We start from the raw sequence: 15,081 nt of genomic DNA, 5'->3' as shown, positions 1-15,081 counted from the left end.
CAACCACAAAACATTCACCACTTGACACAAATGTTTATACATGGAAAAACCAAATAGGTAAAAACCACAGTGAGATGGGACTCACAAAGATAGCTATCTTAACTCTTTTGAAGTTCGCCTTGTTAGAAGCCAATCCTATTAAAGCTTTACAATAAGTCCTGTTAAGAACTAATTCCAGTTAGGAATCACCTTGTTAAGGGATTTACAAATATGTCTTGATGAAAAGCACAATACCTTGTTAGGAGTAACCTCGCTGGAGGATTTAAGAATCCAAACTAATGGACCACCTTGTTAGAGGATTTAATGAGTAACCAAGCTTGTTATATCTTACCCGGTTAAGGGATTTCACTTCCTACTATAATTGTTAGAAAACAACAGGTTTTCTTGATTTGTCTAAATAGCACTACATTTTCTTGATCAGATCCTTCTTAAGCTTCAATATGCCTTTAATCAAAGTACAGATCAATTCACCAGTTAGGCAATTGCACACTCACAGGTTTATGCCAATCTTGCCAACTTTGCCAACAACTTTTACAAACAACTTCATCGACCTTAAATACAAAATAATTAGGTGAGTAACACAACAAAAACCTAATTATCATCATCAAGATTACAAACTAGTCGGTACAATCTTGACCGTTAGAAATTATAACAATCTATTCACATTCTTCAAGAAACTTCCAACTGCTCCATGATCACTGCTTCATTGGACTTGTAACTCATCATGTGCTATGCATTAGATGCAATCCACTTTGATCCTTCCCAAGAAATCAAACAAACGCGCCAAAACAATTTGAACGTATCCTCATACAATGATCACACGTGTCTCGATCATTACCACTCATTAGATAATAAACCAACAGACTTGATCGGTTAGGGTTTATCAAAAACAATAGGTAGGGTTTATCAGTTACATTGCATAGAGAGGTTTAACCCTTTACACCGGTTTACCAGTTCAACTCACAAACTTAACATATTGGTGTACAACATCTTCCACAAAACTCATCCTACTGGTTATTAGCCAATATAAAAAGCAACAATATCAGCAATCACATTAATACCATTACCAATTCAATTGACATAAATGCAACATATCATTAATGTAGTCTATATGCAAAATGCCAACAAACTAACAATTCCAACAAATGTGCTATTATATGAATATAATCAGGAAAGGAGCTACTAAGATTGATTGGGGTGAGCAGATCAGTGATGCACCGTGTGCATAATTGAAGGAGGTTAAGGTAACATTGAAATTTAATATGACCTCGTACCTGGTATATGCAGTTGCTTCCATGAAGCAATATCTAAGTTTATCTACAAAAGGTGACAGGAGGTTAGTACTTGTCTGGGAATATTATGATCAACTCACAATCAAAAATCAAGGGAGTCATTTCAGAAGAGTCAATGACTCTTTCTTTCCTGTATGGAAGTGTATGTTTGATAAAGGATTGTAGAAGAAAAGATTGTCAGAGGTTGCATATAACAGGGTTTCTCATTTTGGATGTGTTTTCCTTTCGTTCCCTACATTCACTTACATCCGGATAGGATGTTTCTCAGGAGAACCTTTCATTTTTCCAAGGTATCTGTTTGACAAAATTATACTCATGGAGCTATGTCAGTAACTAATTTATGTGCATGAAAATCAATCACAAGCCCATAAGACTGGATTAAAGTTCCCAAAATCTATTGGTTGGTATTCAGTTTTGACTAATCCCAAGGCCAAGAACATGGAAGAGGAAATGCAATGGAATACCATGAGGAGGTTGAAGGCATGAAATGATTTTGATTTTCATGGCATGAAGAACAAGCTCAGAAGAAACTACACCCATGTTTTTAGGTTTGAAGATGTATGGCCAGATTGTCAAGATGAATAAGACATAAGGAGACTAGATTTCAGTTGTCTTACCTTAGAGCATATTGAAAATATGGATCTGGAAAAAATCCCAATGACTATGGAGGATAATGATGACATAGTAGACCCAATCTATTATGAAAGGAAGATTGCTGATTCTCCACTCCCACCAGTGCAATGGTCTAAAAAAAAGAGTAAATCTATTACTCAAAGAATTTCCCCCATTTTGGCAAATACTAATGCATGGTTGTTGAAGAAGAATCTTAGAATGAAACAACTTCCTGCTAGTTCTAGAGATGATGACAATAGTGATGGCCCAGTTGGTAAGACAACTACGACTAAAACAAGAACCAAGAGCAAAGTAGATCAGCAAGCACCATCCTCAACCCTTGCAACACAATAGAAAGGAAAAGTACCCAAAATCAAATTCACAATTAAATTATCCAAAAAAGGTGAGTTGAGTCATCTTCAATAATGTAGGAGACAATCACAAAAGAGCCATAGAAACAACCTACTAAGGAGACTGAGAAAGAAAAGGAGCCAAAAGAAGGTGAAATTCCTCATCAAGAGGTAGCACAAGTTGAAGAGCCAACACATCATGGCAAGATTAATATCCTTGCCCCTCACAGGCCCCAACCCATTTAGGGGTGGTTATCCAATCTGTTGAATCTAACTTAGATCAAGAGGATGAGGAATTTGATGGTGAGGAGTTAGATATGGACATGACACAACCAGAGGTTGCTCACCAGTTTTTCACATTATCAATTTTTTCCAGTTTGGATGATATTCCTTCATCCACTATTGAATCTTTGATGTTGGATTTTACTAAAGCTATAGAACATGCATTTGCAGAACAACAGATGGTTAATTTACCTTTTGCCACTATTATAATAGAAGTTCCACCTCTCGTAAGTACTAAGGTTATCACTATTGCACCTTCCACTCTCCCATCCGTGGCTATAACATAAGGGGTGTTAGTGGCAACTATTGTTACTATATTAGCTGGTATGTCACTAGATACTTTAGCCTTGATCCCAATAACAACATCCACAACCACTACAAGTTCAAGTCAGTTTGCTCCAAAAATACCAAGTGATACTCAACAAGAGGCTACTACTCCACCCGCTAATCTAGAATTACCACCTTGGATGGAGGTAGTAGCACTCAAGAGAAAGAAACAGGTAATTTCATCGGATGAGCTTTATTTTGAGAAGTCGGTTCCCCCAAAGCCTAAAGGTACAAAAAAGCCAAAGACTATTTCTCAGGTATTATTAGATCTAACTACTAAGAGGAAATACAGAGGTCATGGTGTCGTCATCAGATAAGGATAAAGGTAACATACAACCTGAGGACTATACCATGCAAACTGTAGAGCTTGGAGTGGAAACGCATGTGAGTGTTAAGTTGGATTCTCAAACTGCTTTTAACTCTTTGTTGCGGAGGTTTGATCAAGAGAGAGATGAGAAGAATGAGTTAAAATAGAAGTTTGATTAATTGATCAACGTTCTTCTCAAATTTACACAATATTCCCAAGAAATTGAGCCTATAGGTTCCTCAATAGATACTGAGGATCTTAAGAAAGTTGAACAAGTGGGAGTCAAGGGCCGAGTAGTGGATTAAGTTATTGGCTGATTTTGAAGTAATTCAAAGTCAAATGAAAAATATTAAGCCTTCCTTATCTCAAGAAATTGAAGATATTGAGAGAAGTGCAACCCTTTGGAGTAAAATGGAGGACTTCAGAATAGACATCCTCATGGAGAATAGGGTAGAGCCAACAAGAGAAAAATATATCCAAATCTTGTCATTATTGTCTCACAAGAAAGAGATAATAAGACTGATGATTGCAGAGATGGATCAAGAAAGGAAGGAAGGTGATGATGAGATTGATCTCATTTATACCAGAATTGATAACATTCCTTGTTATCTATATGATGACAATCATAATATTGTTACTAGTGACGCCATCTCGCAGGAGTTTCTTTCCCTAATGGATCACTACACAATTTTTTTTTTAATCTCTAAGTGCATTTGATAAGTTGCTGGAGATTCAAGTCAATTTTGAGGTCCTTGCATCCATGTTGAAAGATGGAAAAAAGAAATATGTGAAGGTCGAGGATGCAGTTTCCCATGTTTGTATTATCACCGATTCTACTCCAATGCCAGACAAAGCCGAGATGGAGTCTATCCTGACCAAGTTCGAAGAAGTCCACAAATCTAATGAGGAGGAGAAAGATGAATAAAGTGTCCCCTTTTGACATTTTCTTTTCATGTAGTTGCATTGTTAGATGCTGCAAGTTTTCTCGTAGCTGCATATTTTCTTTCTGCTGTAGTTATAGTCAAGTGGGACTATGCAGTTGAATTAGTCAACTGTGCCCACATTTTTCTCTATTCTTTTCATATATAAGGAGGATCCTCATTTGTACATAATTATCTTTTTTATGCTTAGCAAAAATATGCCAAATTTTGTCTCAATTAGGACTTTGTGCTTTTGATGTAAAAAAGTGGATTCAAGGAAATAAAGATAACAACTCACTAGTTTCCAAACTTTGTGTTGGACTCAAGTTTGTGATTGTGATTGGAATCACTCTTATATTTAGTTCTCATAATCTTTCTTTGTGATCTTGAATCTTTTGGTGAAATTATTAAAGTTTATGAAAGAGCTTTCCAATTGTGCAAATAAACTTTGTGCTCCTTGCATATTTGGGAAATGATGTTAAGTGATTAGTAGTAGGCTTTGCATTGATGTTGTTACTTGTAGTTTAAGGAATTGGGAATTTATACTTGAAGACTTTGGGCTGCAAGTAAAATTTATTATCATTTGTAATCTTTAGCTTAGTTAGATTTACATTCAAGAAAGACTTTGTGCTTCTCAATTGTAAGATTTTGGTGTAATTTGTTGGAGTGATTTGTTCATTTCTTTAAGTATCAAAAGTGATAGAGAATTGTTACAAGTTAATAGAAAATACATAAACTCTGAAAAAAGAGAGTTATATGCCTGAAACTTACCCACAAATTTTAGTTTCTTGTTAATGAGAGAAAAAATTTCAAAGGGAACCTCCCCTTGATGAGAGGAGAGATTGATTTCTCAACATAGCTGTGTGTGAATCATATATTTTGTCATTGGTATGCTAGTGACAAAATATTCACCCAACACCTATTAAAAGGTAAAAAGTGATTTGATTCTTATCCTTTGCACATCTATCTCCTTATGACTGTGATAGCCGAGCTCTAACAAAAATGTCAGTTCCATATGCTTTGCACTGATTTGAGCGTGTCTGCCGATACCGGAGGCCCACTGTGTATGGCCCACCTGTAAGTGGTCGAAATCTTTCCACATTTTTTAATTTATTTTGCCTATTTTGATCACATTTTTTATTTTTTGGTTGGAAATTTGCTACTTTAGTGCATAGGATAGATTTCATAGCACATACGATAGATAAGTTAGCACATAGGGTAAATCTAGTTAGGTTAGCATCTAAGTGGCTTTTGGAAACACATCAGGAGGTAAGGTTAGCTTGTCGAGGGTTTTAGTGTATAGGGTCTATAAGAGGGTGGATAGGGTAGATAGAGTAGCACATTGGGGGAATCAGTGCATAGGGTTTGCAGGGTAGCCCTTTGTGTTATCTCTGATACCAAGTGTTAGTTCTGATACCAATAGTTATATAGATGAGAGCAGGGGGGGGGGTGAATCATATAAACTCACCTTTCAACAAATTCATTAGATTCAACCTTGGTAGCACTTACTTGATATGCAAATATGACTGTAAATCATTCAAACTCATAAACATATAAACTTGAAATATCAAAACACATATAACACAAGATTTAACGTGGAAACCCTAATAGGGAAAAACCACTATGGGATTTCAGATCCACAAGAAAATATACTCTTCTAGAGTATGCTCAGTTAAAAGCAAATCCTGTTAAAGATACATACACATTGCTAGATGTGACCCGGTTAAGGGATTTCCCTCAGATCTGTTAGGATCTTGCACTTTGTTAGAAGTGACCTTGTCAAAGGATTTCAAACACTCATTCAGAATGTCACCTTGTTAGAGGATTTACAAATAAGACTATTAGGTCCACTCGATTAAGAGATTTTCCGTCACTTACAGAAATAAATAACAGTAATAAAATATATCTATAACTTCACATTTGAAATGCTAAAGCAGATTCTATATGCTCAAGGTAATCTTGTTATAAGACTTATCTTTCACCTTGCTGGGCTTCTCACTTTGTTCTTCAAACTGATCTTCAATCTTCTGTACTTGGTTATCACCTCTGTATCATCACTATTCTTCTATTTGCCCGCATAGTTTTTTCTTCAACTCTTCCTTATTTATAAGTAATTCCTAACCACTTAATCTCCTTAATCACATTTCCCATGATTAATCTTAGCCATCATTTCTTCAAACTTGACTAGGTTCATTGTATCCTTAGAACTGAAAAATGTTTTATCTTGCCTTGTAACTTGTATTCCTTCCTTGGTACTTGTGCTCTATTATAACCTTACAATCTGTGCTATAGATCTAACTCTTGATTTGTCATAGCCATAGATCCTTAACAAACTTTTTGCATGACATTCCAATCTTCTATAAATCTCTAGCTCATCGACATCCTTCATTTAATGCATTCTGTTACCGCTCGATTGATACTCGGTTAATACTAAACTTTACTCGGTAGATATTCCATCTCGGTTGCTTTTGCTCGGTGACTGATAAACTTAGTGTTTACCGACTGGCTCCTAGCTCGGTAAAATAGAATAGTGTCAAACCTTTACTCATTCTATTGCATGAAATCTTTTCTCCTTCTATTTGGTCTTTGAATAAGATATCAAAACATCATAATCTCATCATTGTCTAACTCGGTAATAGTTGCCCATTGAATAACTTATTACTCCCCTTCATTCTCACATTCTTTGTGTGTCACTTACCGACATCTTTATACTCATCAAAACATAATATTTAAGATATGGCAACATCATAGTGAATTAGAAAATCAATTGCTTGACATCAATGACAAAATAATAATATTAAGATAGTAATCATCTTTTATCAATAATCTCCAACAAACTTCTCAGTATCCTCATACCAACAAACTTACTGTAATGCCAACAATCTTCTTCTTAATTTATTGTAATGCCAACACTTTGGAGGAACTAGTTAGCGCATGGGAGTGATTTAGCATGTAGAGTAAAGTTTCTAGTGCATTGGGGGAAAAGGAAAGCACATAAGTAGAAGCTTAGTGCGTAGGAGCCCTGGTTTAGCGCGTAGGGTCCAAAATAGGTAAAAAAGGTTTGGAAGAATGTGGCTTGAGTCAAGATAGATGAGATAGATGGCTTAGGGGTTGATACGCACCTGTTGATTGTTCTGAGTTGAGTCTTGAGCCAATGTTTTTCCTGCTGTGATGATATTTGATTCTGATATGATGATTTTTTAGTCTGCTGTTGAAATTGCTTTCAATATGAAGTGCCAAGCTGATTGATTTTTTTTTTATGAGGATCTTGATTTTGAGTTTGATGTGGATCTCTGACTTTTGCCTTGCGATATGAATTTTATGTCCGATATGAGTCTCATTTCTTGATTTCCGATATGATTCCTAATATGATGCTTGCAATATGGATTTTTGATTTTATTTCTCGATATGGGTCTTGAGTTGATGCTTGCTTTTTTGATATGGGTCTTAATTTTTGATATTCTTCAGATTGATTTCTCATTATGGTGCTTTGATTGTTGATATGGGTCCTTTGATTTCTCGATATGGTGTTTTGATTGATTTCTCGATATGGGTTAGATTTTTGATATGGTGCTTTGATTTCTTGATATGGTGCTTTGATTGTCAATATGGGTCCTTTGATTTCTCAATATGGGTTAGATTTGATGCTCCGTTGTTTCAAGTTGACTTGCTTTGATGGGATATATCAGATAGATTTGGGAGCTGATGATGGACTCTTGTTTTTTTGCAGCCAAAGCTTGGCGTTCTTCAATCTTGAAGGTGGTTTCTGAGACCCTGGTCATTGATTCCATGCTTGTCACAGGTGGATAGAGATGTGATTAAGAGATGCGGGTTATTACCCTTACTAGAAATGCCTCGGTATATCATTAACCAAAGTTTGCTGACAACTTTCATAGAGAGATGGCATTGTGACACGAACACCTTCCACTTGGCGATAGGTGAGATGATAGTCACACCAGAGGATTGTTACGAGATTCTACAGATTCCTGTGATTAGGGCCTTGCTGCCTTATGAGAAGACAAAGGAGGGTGGGACAGAGGCTCTCTGTCACATCTTCCAGGATGATCAGATCAACGGGTATGAGATTCTATGGCAAGAGTTCATGGATTTTGGTTATGCTCCTCTACCATCGGTACTAGCAGGTTTCATTGGTGGCTTTTTGTGTCTCGATCGTCGAGCAAAGGGACTAGTTGTTGGATGGGGATTGGTTTTAGAGGACATGGTGATGCAGGGGGGTAGGTTTGCTGGGGGGTTTTGCATGTTAGCCCATCTTTATAAAGAGCTTCACTAGGTGGTGTTTCTAAAGTAGTTTATCAGCGGGGGTGACACTACTATAGGTATGGGCTGGGGAGCACATTCCTGTAGCAAGGCCATTTGTAGACAAGGATAGGCTAGTTGGTCAAGCATACACTTATGGATATCCATGTATTGTTGTCCATCGAAAGCTAGGAAAACTAGAGCATTGGCAGAGGGTATTGGATGACATTGATACAATCATTTGGAGACTGTATATGGATTGTGAGGTATGGGCAGAGGATGAGATAGAGATTCTCCATGTGTACATGTCGAGGGATCTGATTAGGAGGACACCTTTCATTATTGAGTGATTCTTTCATAGTCATGATCAACGATAGTATGGTAGACAATAGGGGATGCCACGAGGATCCTGCTTATATGCTCAAAGGTGATAGGACGTGCTGGAGTGGGGACTGAATCTAGATAGTGTAGTAGTGGTGGAGGAGTATATGTTGCTAGCAGGGAAGATTTGGAATTATGGGGCCAGGGTTGTGGATGCAGGTATGATTGAGGAGTTCTCAGTATACTTTATGGCACATGCAGTGGCACGTATATCAGATCATACAGAGATGCTTCCTTCTTTTGATGATGATGAGGATGAGGAGATGCAAAGGTGAGGGGGAGTTAGACGAAGAGATGAGGAGGGAGAGCAGGTAGAATAGGGTGGTGGAGGAGATGGTGGTGGAGGAGGAGGATGTGTTGGCCGAGGAGCCAAAGATAGGGGGAGAGGAGGTGGATTAGATAGAGGGAGGGGAGGTGGTGGAGTAGGTGGTTTGGATAGAGGAGGTAGACTCCTTCTAGGTAATGGTGGGGTTGGTAGGGTAGAGTCTCTGCTAGCTGCGGTGGGTGGGATGGAGGAGGATGAGAGGCAACCCGCACATAGGAGGAGATCTAATGTTTTACCTCCACTAGTGCCTTAGACATGGACAGGTGTAGGTGGGGTTACCACATAGGTACCTATTCAAATTAGGGTATGTTGGTATTTTGGTATGGTTTTGTCATTGATGTCAACACCTACTAAACCCTGACACTTTGGAGAATTGACAATTGCCACCGGCAGGCAAGTGACTTATGCACAGTCACCAATATTTGGTTCACCGGTAGGATATATTATTCACCAAAACTTGGAATCATATGGAGAATACTTAATTACGTTGAAGACATCATTTGGACACTTTGTCTTGATTATTTGTTCATTGGAATATTTGAGTTTGCATATTTGTTGTTACCGACAAATAGGTCTAGGTTATGCACCAGCAAGCTTATCTATTCCAGATCAGCACGACACACTTTGAAGATAATTTATTATTGTTGTAAATGCATTAAGCTGACATGATGAATCGATTATTGCATCAGTTATTGATTTACTTAATTTTATTGTAATATCCTTTGGAGTTGACCTACTAAAATTGGTCTTAGGTTATGGTATAAATGTAAGATCTTATTTGTAAGATCAAGTGTGTGGAATACAAAGGAAGATATAATTCATGCGAGGATAAGAAGAGCTTTACACACAGACATCATTTGAAGATTGAAGGAAGGTTTTTGTAAAGGCAATTAGAACTAAACTGGTACTGAATCTAGCATAGAAAGATGCTATTTTGTGCAGTACATTCTTATTAGATTTAACCATCCAATTGTAGTCAGCGTGACTCCCATTTGTGATTGAGCAGTGATCTCTAGGCGCTTGGCCTTTCTGCATGTGCAGACCCCATTTGTATACACATACTATCTATAGTAGTACCATCTAATTGTGGGTAAGGTTTCCCAATGTGGTTTTTCCCCTTATAGGGTTTCCATGTACAAATATTGGTGTTATGTGTTGTGGATATCTTTACCTTTCTATTTTATGCATTAAATTTTACTGATACTTTAATTAACTGATAAACTGGTTACCGATATTAAGTTTTGGTTTACCAGTACTAAGCATTAAGTTAGTTAAGTTGTTTTTGGTTTGAAATTATCAGAAAACTTATTCACGCCCCCCCTCTCAGTTGTCTCTGGGACCTAACAATTGGTATCAGAGCTTAGTCCTCTTTTGCAGAAGTTTAACAGCTTGAGGAGATCCACTGTCTACTAACTATTTCAGGAAGGACAGTCCTAAACTTGGTGGAACCAACTATGGGATATGGAAGATCAATATGGAGACACATCTGAATTGCATTGGAAAGGATATCTGGGAAGTTACAAAGAATGGTTATACTACTCCTACTCAAGGTCAGCCTAATCCACTACCTTAGATAAAGATGAAGAAAATGATTGTAAGGCAAGAGAAGCACTCTTGAGCGTATTATCAGATCAACAAATCATGGGATTATTAGATAGATCTACTGCTAAAGCTATTTGGGATCATTTGGAAACACTAAATGAAGGAGATTCCATAGTCAAAATTGCAAAAATTGAAAGCTTCTAGGTCAGGTATGAAAATCTGAAAATGGAAGAAGATGAAATGATTTCTGCTTTTATGGAAAGAGTAAATGAAATTGTTTTGGGTATTAAATATTGTGGAGGAACCTTAAGTGAAGATGAAATTGTTTCAAAAGTTTTAAGAGGATTGCCACTAGCATACAAAAGGAAAGTTACTGCTATAAATGAATTAAGAACAATGCCTAATACATCAGTAACTAGAGATACATTGATTGGAAAACTTTCAGCCTTTGAAATTGAGGAATTTGGTCCTGTTGCTACTATAAAGACAAACTTAGCTTTTAAGGCATCAACATCATCCGCACCATCTTTTGACAAATCTTATTGGAAAGCCTTTTATGTAAGAGAACTTGAAGAAAGCAGGAGAGAAAATGAAGAACTTGAAGAACTTGAAGCACTATTTGCAAGGAAAATGCCTAAAGGTCCAGTTGGAAGTAAGTATGAAGGTAAAGCACCCTTTAAATTTTTTAACTATAATAAGATTGGTCATATGGCTTCAAGATGCCCTAATAGACATGCTAGACTAAGAGAATAAGCTAGAAGAACATACAAGCCTAACCCTGAATATCAGAGATACAAATTTAAGAAGAATAAAGACAAATCTTGTTATCTTGCTGATGAAGGAGTCACTGATGATTCCGATGAGGATCCGACAGACAATGGATGGGTCTTTATTGCTATAACAAAAGATCAACCGACACCTACTGTTCAACTAGTAGAGTAAGCCCTAGCAACTAAAATAGAAATTAATGATGAATGGATCATTGATTCAGGATGCTCACATCACATGACTGGTGATAAAGGTAAATTCTTGAACTTTCAAGAATATAATGGAGGTCTGATAAGATTTGGAGATGACAAAGCTTGTTTGATCAAAGGAAAAGGTACAATATCTCTTGATGGTAAGTACAATAGTGATAATGTTTACTATGTTGAAGGTTTAAAGCATAATCTTTTGAGTGTTGGTCAATTAGTTGAAAAAGGATTTCAGTTACAATTTAAAAATGGAAAATGCAAAATTATGAAGAGAACTAGTTTGGATTTTGCAACTGATTGTCAAACTAGAGGTAATATCTTTCATTTGAATAACAATGAAAAGACATGATTGCACATATTGATGAAAGTTGGCTTTGGCATAAGAGACTCTGTCATGTAAATTTTTATTGCATTATGAAAATTAGTACAACCAAGGTAGTAAGAGATTTACCTAGGATTGTCAAACCTCACAATTCGGTATGTAAGGAATGTCAATTTGGAAAGCAAGTTAGAGGATCTTTTAGAAGTATCCCAGAAAAATCAAATAATGCTCTTGACTTAATTCATACTAATTTATGTGGTCCAGCTAGAACTAAAATCTTACAAGGTGATACATATTTCATGCTAATCATTGATGACTATTCTAGAATTTGTTGGGTTACTTTTCTCAGAGAAAAATCAGAAGCACTTGGAAAATTCAAACTATTCAAGGAAATGGTAGAGAATGAAATTGGTAAGAAAATCAAATCTCTAAGATTAGATCAAGGAGGTGAGGTTATATCTAAGGAATTTAATACATTTTGTGAAGTGAATGGAATCAGAAGACAATTATTAGCACCCCGAACACCACAACAAAATGGAGTTGTAGAAAGGAAAAATAGAACCATCTTGGATGTAGCAAGAAGTATGTTATCATAAGCAAATTTATGACATATATATTGGAGAGAGGCAGTAAGCACAATGGTCTATACATTCAACAAAGTTCACATCAAAGGAGAAACCAATAAGACCCCTCATGAACTATGGTTTGGTATTACTCCCACTTTTAAATATTTTAGAATATTTGGAAGTAAATGCTATATTAGGAGAGATGAGTAGATTGGGAAATTTGATCCTAGAAGTGAAGAAGGAATATTTCTTGGTTATTCATCTAAGAGCAAGGCATATAGATGTTTTAATAAAAGATTGTAGAAAATTGTTGAGAGTATAAATGTAAAGATTGATAAACATTTTAGAACTTCAAGGTACATAGATCATGAACCAGCAACAAAGATATTGACAAATGAATCGAGCACACCGATATAGAATGAAGATCTAGTTAAACCGGTATCATCTGAAAATTCCACTGTAACTGAGGAACAACAACATACAAAGACACCCTGGTATGCAAGATTGAATCACTCTGAAGATCAGATAATTGGAAACAAATATCAAGGAGTTATGACAAGAGGAAGATTGGAAAATGAAGAGATACGTCTTATTTCTCAAATTGAACCAGCATCAATTAATGAGGCATGTGAAGATAAATTTCAGATTAAAGCTATGGAAGAAGAATTAGAACAAATTGAGAAGAATAACACATGGAAATTAGTTTCCTCCTACCTAAAGACAATAATCAGAAATAAAGCAAGACTAGTGTGTAAGGGATATTCTCAGAAAGAAGGAATTGACTATAATGAAACCTTTGCACCGGTAGCTAGAATTGAGGCAGCTAGATTATTTTTGGCATTTGTAGCACACAAGAACTACAAAGTATATCAAATGGATTTCAAATGTGCATTTTTGAATGGAGATCTTGAAGAAGAAGTTTATATTGAACAACCTGATGGATTTTATTTAATAGATGAGAAAGATATGGTTTGCAGGTTAAAGAAAGCTTTGTATGGGTTAAAGCAAGCTCCAAGAGCTTGGTATGCTAGATTGGATAAATATCTTTTGAAGATTGGTTTTTCTAAAGGTAATGCTGACAGTAATTTATACTATAAAATAACTAATGATAACATCTTGGTTATAGAAGTTTTTGTTGATGATATAATCTTTGGAGGAGAAGATAGATTATGTAAAGACTTTTCTATTAAACTGTAGCAATAATTTGAAATGTCTATGATTGGAGAAGTAAAATTCTTTTTAGGATTGCAGATTTCACAGACTGATAAAGGTATATTCTTGAGTCAAACTAAATACTTGAAGGAGTTACTAAAGAAATTCGGAATGGAAAACTCTAAACCTGTAAGCACACCTATGACTACAAATGATAAATTATCACTAAGGGATGAATCAACACCTATTAATCCAACTAGATACAAGTCTATGATAGGAGGCCTACTGTATTTGACACAAACAAGACCGGATATTATGAATGTAGTATGTATTGTTTCAAGATTTCAGAGTAATCCTAGAGAAAATCATGAATCAACAATAAAAAGGATTTTCTGGTACTTACAAGGCACTACAAATCTTGATTTATGGTATCCTAGAGATGAAAAATTTGAATTATGTGCATACACAGATGCAAATTGGGCAGGAGATGTAGATGACAAAAAAAGCAACACCGGAGGAGCATTCTTTCTTAGTAGCAGACTAATTTCTTGGTTGAGTAAGAAACAAAGTTGCACATCTTTATCTACAACAGAATCAGAATATGTTGCAGCAACAACTAACTATACACAAGTATTATGGCTTAAACAAATGTTGAAGGACATAAAGGTAAAATGCAAAGAACCTATAACTATCTATTGTGATAACACTATAGCAATTAATATATCTAAGAATATGATACTACATTCTCAGACTAAACATGTTTCTATCAAATTGAATTTTCTGAAAGAGAATGTCGAAGCAAAATAAGTACAATTGGTTTATGTAAACACTAAAGAGAAGATTGTAGATATTTTCACTAAACCTCTGCCTAAGGAAACTTTTGAATATCTAAGAGATCAGCTTGGGGTCATACCCCAACTGGTAGAGACTTAGACAGTTGATGTTTATCATCAACCGATAGAAATAATAGAGAAATCTTTTACTCTGGCTTTGATGAGAGAGCTACTTCAAAGGGGGAGTAGTTGGTATAGTAAATTGGTTGGTATTTTGTATCTGAAAAATAGTTTTCATATTGCTTTGGCATTTGATGTCAAAGGGGGAGAGATTGATATATGGAAAAACACAAAATTCATGTCACTCTCAGGGGGAGAGATTGTTACTTTGGGGAGAAATTGTTTATATTTGAATTTTGATTTTTGGTTATGATCTCTTTTTGAGATTGTTGTTTATTTTTGTTTTGGCACTTTGATGGTTTTTCCATCTTGTGTTGCCATCAATGCCAAAGGGGGAGATTGTTTGTATTTTGGTATGGTTTTGTCATTGATGTCAACACCTACTAAACTTTGGCACTTTGGAGAATTGACAATGTTCACCGACAGGCAAGTGACTTATGCACAATCATCGGTATTTGGTTCATCGACAAGATATATTGTTCACTAGAACTTGGAATCATATGGACAATACTTGGTTAC

Source organism: Cryptomeria japonica, chromosome 11 (assembly GCF_030272615.1).
Source record: "Cryptomeria japonica chromosome 11, Sugi_1.0, whole genome shotgun sequence".
NCBI classification, from domain to species: domain Eukaryota; kingdom Viridiplantae; phylum Streptophyta; class Pinopsida; order Cupressales; family Cupressaceae; genus Cryptomeria; species Cryptomeria japonica.
This window is presented reverse-complemented; position numbering follows the sequence as displayed.